The sequence below is a fragment of the Cyprinus carpio genome, chromosome A13 (assembly GCF_018340385.1).
Source record: "Cyprinus carpio isolate SPL01 chromosome A13, ASM1834038v1, whole genome shotgun sequence".
Classification (NCBI taxonomy): Eukaryota; Metazoa; Chordata; class Actinopteri; order Cypriniformes; family Cyprinidae; genus Cyprinus; species Cyprinus carpio.
The window spans coordinates 22,294,312-22,301,667 of record NC_056584.1 but is presented as its reverse complement, the minus strand read 5'-3'; positions in this window follow the sequence as shown (position 1 = coordinate 22,301,667).

The following is a 7,356-nucleotide window of genomic DNA, read 5'->3' as shown; positions in this document are numbered from 1 at the left end:
CCACAGAGAAGGAGGAAAATTCATTTTTTGAGGTAGCTATGGATGAAAGTCATACTTTAAGCTGAAGGGGGAAAAACAACAGATTTAGTGGGCCTCCACAGTAGTAGAAGCAAATACCTCTTAGCATTTATTTTCATTTTGTTAAGAAAATCCAAGAAGTTACTTCAGTGAATATCTGGAAATGTTCACTGTTGCAATGCACGGATAAACCGAGTGTCAAATCAGTTGAAATTAAATAGCTTCCATTCCTGTAAGTGTTGCTGGCTGCCTTCAAAAAAGTATTGGCAAAATAATGTAGTCTAATTTGTGAAGTCAAAGAACAAAGGCTGTGTTGATGAGACCATGCCAGCATTCTGAATGAGTCTGTATTTCCTGCTCACACAAGGTTATTGGATGGACACCTGCACTGCCACTGAGCTGTTGAGATCCAAAGCTAAAGTCCCAGCCACTTAGCAGATATGCAGTGCTGATGATTGTTCAAAGGCCACAGAGGACTGTGTTCTTAACCTCAGTGTTTCCTGGAATGTGGTTGGGAGCTGAAGGCAAGCACGTTTTTTCCATGGCCCAGAAATTCCATGGCTTTGTCATATCTCTCATTGCAACTGGTGAGAGCAGCTGAGCACAGTAAATGCAAACAAACCCAAACACTCAATTATATGTTTTTAAAGTCAGAACATTGTTACATGACTACATATTGCAGTCCATCAAAAACAGAACAGCCCATGATGGCATTCATAAGGCTGGTCACTAGAGATCTCTAGCTATATCAGCCCTCACCCGATTACAGTATTCTGACATGAAGGAGGTGGGTAACAGCACACCTCGGGGTCTGGAGCGATATTAGAGGCTTTCAAACAACGTGTTGATTGACCGCTTCCAGTTCTAAGGGTGTAAATCCTTCTTGCAATTCATAAAGGTGACGGGGGAATCAGAGGGCTGGAGGTTGACTGAGGAAGTGTCATATGATTCTAAACCAACAGGGAAGACGTGAGAAGACGGACAGCAAATTTTCTGAATGGTTGCATGCATTATAAATGTATCAGTTTAATGCGTTAAAGTTACTTTAACAAAAAATTATTATAGATTGTACAAACCCGATTCCAAAAAAGTTGGGACACTGTACAAATTTTGAATAAAAACAGAATGCAATGATGTGGAAGTTTCAAATTTCAATATTTTATTCAGAATACAACATAGATGACATATCAAATGTTTAAACTGAGAAAATGTATAATTTTAAGGGAAAAAAATAAGTTGATTTTAAATTTCATGGCATCAACACATCTCAAAAAGTTGGGACAAGGCCATGTTTACCACTGTGTGGCATCCCCTCTTCTTTTTATAACAGTCTGCAAACGTCTGGGGACTGAGGAGACAAGTTGCTCAAGTTTAGGAATAGGAATGTTGTCCCATTCTTGTCTAATACAGGCTTCTAGTTGCTCAACTTGGGTCTTCTTTGTCGCATCTTCCTCTTTATGATGCACCACATGTTTTCTATGGGGACTGAGTATGGACTGCAGGCTGGCCATTTCAGTACCCGGATCCTTCTTCTGTGCAGCCATGATGTTGTAATTGATGCAGAATGTGGTCTGGCATTGTCATGTTGGAAAATGCAAGGTTTTCCCTGAAAGAGACGACGTCTGGATGGGAGGATATGTTGTTCTAGAACTTGGATATACCTTTCAGCATTGATGGTGCCTTTCCAGATGTGTAAGCTGCCCATGCCACACGCACTCATGCAACCCCATACCATCAGAGATGCAGGCTTCTGAACTGAACGCTGATAACAACTTGGGTTGTCCTTGTCCTCTTTAGTCCGGATGACATGGCGTCCCAGTTTTCCAAAAAGAACCTCAAATTTTGATTAATCTGACCACAGAACAGTTTTCCACTTTGCCACAGTCCATCTTAAATGAGCCTTGGCCCAGAGAAAACGCCTGCGCTTCTGGATCAGGTTTAGATATGGCTTCTTTTTTGACCTATAGAGTTTTAGCCGGCAACGGCGAATGGCACGGTGGATTGTGCTCACTGACAATGTTTTCTGGAAGTATTCCTGAGCCCATGTTGTGATTTCCATTACAGTATCATTCCTGTATGTGATGCAGTGCTGTCTAAGGGCCCGAAGTTCAGGGGCATCCGGTATGGTTTTCCGGCCTTGACCCTTACGCACAGAGATGGTTCCAGATTCTCTGAATCTTTGGATAATATTATCCACTGTAGATGATGATAACTTCAAACTCTTTGCAATTTTTCTATGGAAAACTCCTTTCTGATATTGCTCCACTATTTTTTCGCCGCAGCATTGGGGGAATTGGTGATCCTCTGCCCATCTTGACTACTTCTGAGAGACACTGCCACTCTGAGAGGTTCTTTTTATATCCAATCATGTTGCCAATTGACCTAATAAGTTGCAATTTGGTCCTCCAGCTGTTCCTTATATGTACATTTAACTTTTCCGGCCTCTTATTGCCTGTACCAACTTTTTTGGAATGTGTAGCTCTCATGAAATCCAAAATGAGCCAATATTTGGCATGACATTTCAAAATTTCTCACTTTCAACATTTGATATGTTATCTATTTTCTATTGTGAATAAAATATAAGTTTATGAGATTTGTAAATTATTCCATTCCTTTTTTACTCACAATTTGTACAGTGTCCCAACTTTTTTGGAATCAGGTTTGTATTAATATTTTGAATAGTTTTATTTTTATACTTTCAATTTTCACCTAATTAAAATTAACACTGGTGTGTATAGAGTATACACACACTTTTATTCAATTACTCTGCAGCACTGATCTGCTACATCCTTCATAGCCAACAGTAGCACTCAGAACTGGCCTGCCAGCTGAAGAACTGCCCTGAGCAAATATTGACCAGTAGTTTGTGGCACAGCTTGATTTGCATAATACCTTGAGGGTGCAAAAATAACGCTATCAAATCCACTTCTTAAACATGCCTGTAGGTGGCAGGGGTGATGTCTCACTGAACTTTACCCTGAATGTGACTGTCCTCTATCTGGCCACAGCCACCTTAAGTATCACTGCCTTGATGGTTTATTTATTTATTTATTTATTTATTATAGCTTAGGCAATCTTCGGATGACTTTATAAGCAAAGTTATATAGGGAAAAAAGTGCAATTATGATGCTGATCTTTGACATGCTTAAAATAATTCTGAATGACTTCATTATTCATCTTTAATTTAAATTTTACAGGATCCTGGGAGGTTTTGGATTGATGAATTTTCACTCAAGTGAGGGCTGAGCAACTCTATCTCAGAGTCTAGTATTACACCACAGGATGAAATGAGCTGAACACATTTTGTAGTCTACAACAGAGCACACTGCACAGAATACTGGATACCATAATGCATTGCACTTAACTTGAACTAAAATGTAAAATACGCTTTTTTTCTGCTTTTTCATGCTGCTTCTCGGGCATGACAAAATTCCTGGCCAGTTTTGCAATACGTATTCATCCATATCACTTTTGCTTCATTTCAAGTCACTACTTGCACAGCCAAAATATCACTGATACCTATTTAAAAGCAAGAAAGAAACCAGGTGGCCTTTTTTCTAGGATTTTTTTTAAAGAAATGTTCAACCATTAATGGAGTGATACAGTTTCAAATGAAAGTGTGTGCATTGGTGCAACGAATCAGGATGGCTTGCAGAGCATTTAATTTTTTGGTTTTAATGGTTTGCATTCTGCTTGGCCAATGAACTGAACAATATTCCCCCTAATATTCATTTGGAAAAACATAACATGTTTTTTTTTTTTTTTCTATGAATGGTGCTGATCATTGCATCCAATTTTACATTTCCATAGCAACTTCATATGTCTATGAAGTCAGCAAATCAACAATAACTATGTAGTGGTTTCAGTGCCTTCAGCTACTGTCCAGCCCTCCTCTCCCCTCACATCTCAGGGTCCAACTGGGAAAGTCATTACCTGCCTGCAGTATTGACCAGCATGCTCAGCACTTCAGAAAGGAGCACAATGACACCCCATACAAGAGCCCTAGTGGGCCAGAGGCTAATTCACAGCACAGTGTGACACGCAGAACAAATCCACGGGCAGAGGATCTGTGCTCCCGAGAGATGAATGCCACAAGTCATTGTATCTACATTGACGGCAGTGCAAGATGAGAGAAGTCAAGGCCTGGTCCACTCTCGTCTTGCACTGCCATCACTCCTCCTTTTATCCTTCCGGAGCTCCTCCATGGGACTCGAGACCGGTGAGTGGTGCAGGTGTCGCTCATTATCACTTTCACTCCACCAGTCTAGCTCCGTTCCCACAGCTCTCGGCCCCGCCCCACTCGTCACAATTTTGTTAAAATAACATTCTGTTCCATAAATGCACTGTCTGCTGATTTATTTAGCTACTTTTCAGTACACCACATTAAGTATGCCACTTAGTCCTACTGTAAGACTGAATGTTAAAGTGCAAATTAACACCCGACCACTCTTGTGGGTTTGCTACTGTTGCAATTAAAAATCTTCGAAGGGTAAACATGCCAGGCAGATATTGGTATGACGTAATCAACACAGCCACAACAAATAAAATTGATAATGGGTGTGTTAGATTTATAGTGTGCGAATAATCAAGCATTGACAAATCAGTCATATTGTCGGCACCGGGGGGGCCCACAAATAAAATTCTGCTTAGGGCCCCATAAAGGCTTGGGCCAGCCCTGTTATATCTTATTGTATTATATTTATCATTTTACAGTGAAACACTATGAACATAAACAGATAAATTGCATTTATTTGCATTGCTTCATTATGCATTGTACAAATGTAACAAGTCCCTTCTCGTCACAAATAAAAATAATAAAATAAATTTCCAATAACAATTTTTTTCTAATTATAATATATATTTGTATGAAATGATAGTTTTTGGTTAATATTATGAATTAGATTTTATTTGTGTACTATTTTATAGCCTACTATCCATTTATGTGTATATATAGTTATTATGTTTTACTTTTAGTTTATTTAGTTACTTTTGTACTTCAACTTAAACTAAACAAATCAGAAATATTCCCTTGGCAACTAGTTTCATGTTTTGCATCTAATAACAGTGAGTTTTGATTGTATTAAAGTGTGAGTTAAGTGTCCAAATACAGTAATATTTGGGGCCATTATTTATTAGTTTGCTTATAAATGATACATTTTACATCTGGACAATGAGTGGAAACTCTGCATTGCTTTTATTGTCTTTAGCATAGCGGACCAGATCATTGTTTTCAATGACAAGCATCAGTGTATTCAGACTCACTGGGACACATCCTGCTGCTGCGAGTTTCTCCGTCTGGCTCTGATCTCTGGAGGGCTCACGCTTCTGGTTGTGCACAGATGGCATGCTGCAGTCAGCCCTGGAGACACACACACGTTCGGTCTAGTGTGAGTGAAATTAGCCAGAACAAGCAGTGTGTTTAATCGCAGGTGTTTTCACCTCATGTGCTCATGGCTGCTCATTCATTTTAAAGATTAAAATAGCAATGAATAGCCAATATATGGTTATTTTTAGAAATAGAAATTACTATGACAAGATGATAAAAGAAGCAGGTGGATTGTGGAATTTCCCGTCACGTGACGCAGACTAGGCTGGATTACAAGATGCGTTCATGCTATGTTGTAATTACCGTTACTCAGACTTGGATTTATGCGTCATTTCTATGGCAACACTATCAACGCCAAAGCATTCGCGTGCTCACAGAACTCGGATTTTATAATTTGTACTGTGGGTGTTCTGAATGTTTGGATTCCGCTGCTATAATAATATAGGGAAACATTGAAGACACTTGTGACTTTAAAGCCCCCCAAAGAGGGGCGCGAGAAAACGCAGATATTTTTCCTTTCATCCACTTTATTGAAAGCCATTAATCATTAGCTTACATATGACCCCCAAAGAGCCAATTCAAACACAGAAACCAGAGTAAGGTTTACTGCTGGGTCATTAGAAAAGCCATGCAACACAAGGAAAAAATTCTCAGTGAAACAAGTGCTAAAAAATGAGCTCCAAAAGAAAAGCTTGCAACCATCAAGAGAAAGATGGATGTTAAGAGTGAATTTGTCATTGGACGTTCTTGTATTTTCATGCTGTTTGAGCTGTTTATCTTGTCACATCATTTTATTCTGACTTTAAACTCACTGGTTCAGAAAGAGAGAATTATGGGTACCATGTCCATGTGATTCTTATTGTTTTTATTGCTGGCTTTATTTTAAGGTTATTGATTTAAGAACACTCTAAACTTGTCTACCTTCAAGTTCCATCACGTTCAACATGTGCTACCACAACTGGGCACAAGAAGCTTGAATTGTGAGGAACAATGCTTTGTGTGGTGGTCTAAACAACTAAACATATCGGGTTAAACCCAATCCAGAAGCAGAAAACTATGTGAATTATGTTAATGAAGAACAGACAGTTTAGCCTCAATATCCGGTAAACAGAAAGCAGGAAACATCACAAATTCAAAAGTATAAACCCAACCATACTTCTAGTTTGACTGACTGTGCTTTCATGTCAGCAATCACAACACAAACAAAATGTTCACTTAATGCTAGCATACGGTTCCCTTTTGGTTATTTTTTGGAGCAAAATAATAACATTCTAGAAACATTCTTTGTAGGTTTTGTAACCAAAAACTAACCATGCCAGATCATTGGTGGGAGTTTATTTTTTTACTTTTATTTTTTTATTTTTGCTGACAACCTAAAGAGAACATATAGAGCATTCTCTTATGGTTATGGTTTACAATTATTTTGTAACAAAAAAACACGATTCTGGGAACTAAAAAGTGTTAGCTAGTATAATGCACTTAGATTGTCTCCATAAATGTCTGGTGTGGGATTGTCAAACAACAACGAGAGATCTGAGGTCAACATTATAATTCGTTCAAGGCCTAAAGGGAACCTCAAAGCCTGGGTCAACTAAGCAGGACCAAATGGACTCTTTTAAAAGGGTGAGAGTGCAAAGTCCAGGCTTATCAGGGCCATTAACACTAAAGTCTGTGCTTTATAATTGACTTGGGGCTCATTGGAAAAAATCAAAATCATACTTAGCCTGCCTGCTGCGACACCGAGGTCCAAATCCTATTGCTTTTATGTGGCTTCGGAGGGCCGTTGACTCCAGCTAGGGCTTGTAGAACTGTGAGGCCCGAGCACATAGATCAAGCATGTAAGGACAGCACTGAGACGCTTTGCCACCTTACTAGAGTAATTATTTGACTCGTTCAACCTAAAAATGGTCTTATCCTCAGAGCAGGGCCAGTGATGATTTAAACAGGGGGTGAAAACCCTCTGTATGGTGGAAGAGAAGGCCGACATATTCACTGCTATAAAAACACAAAAT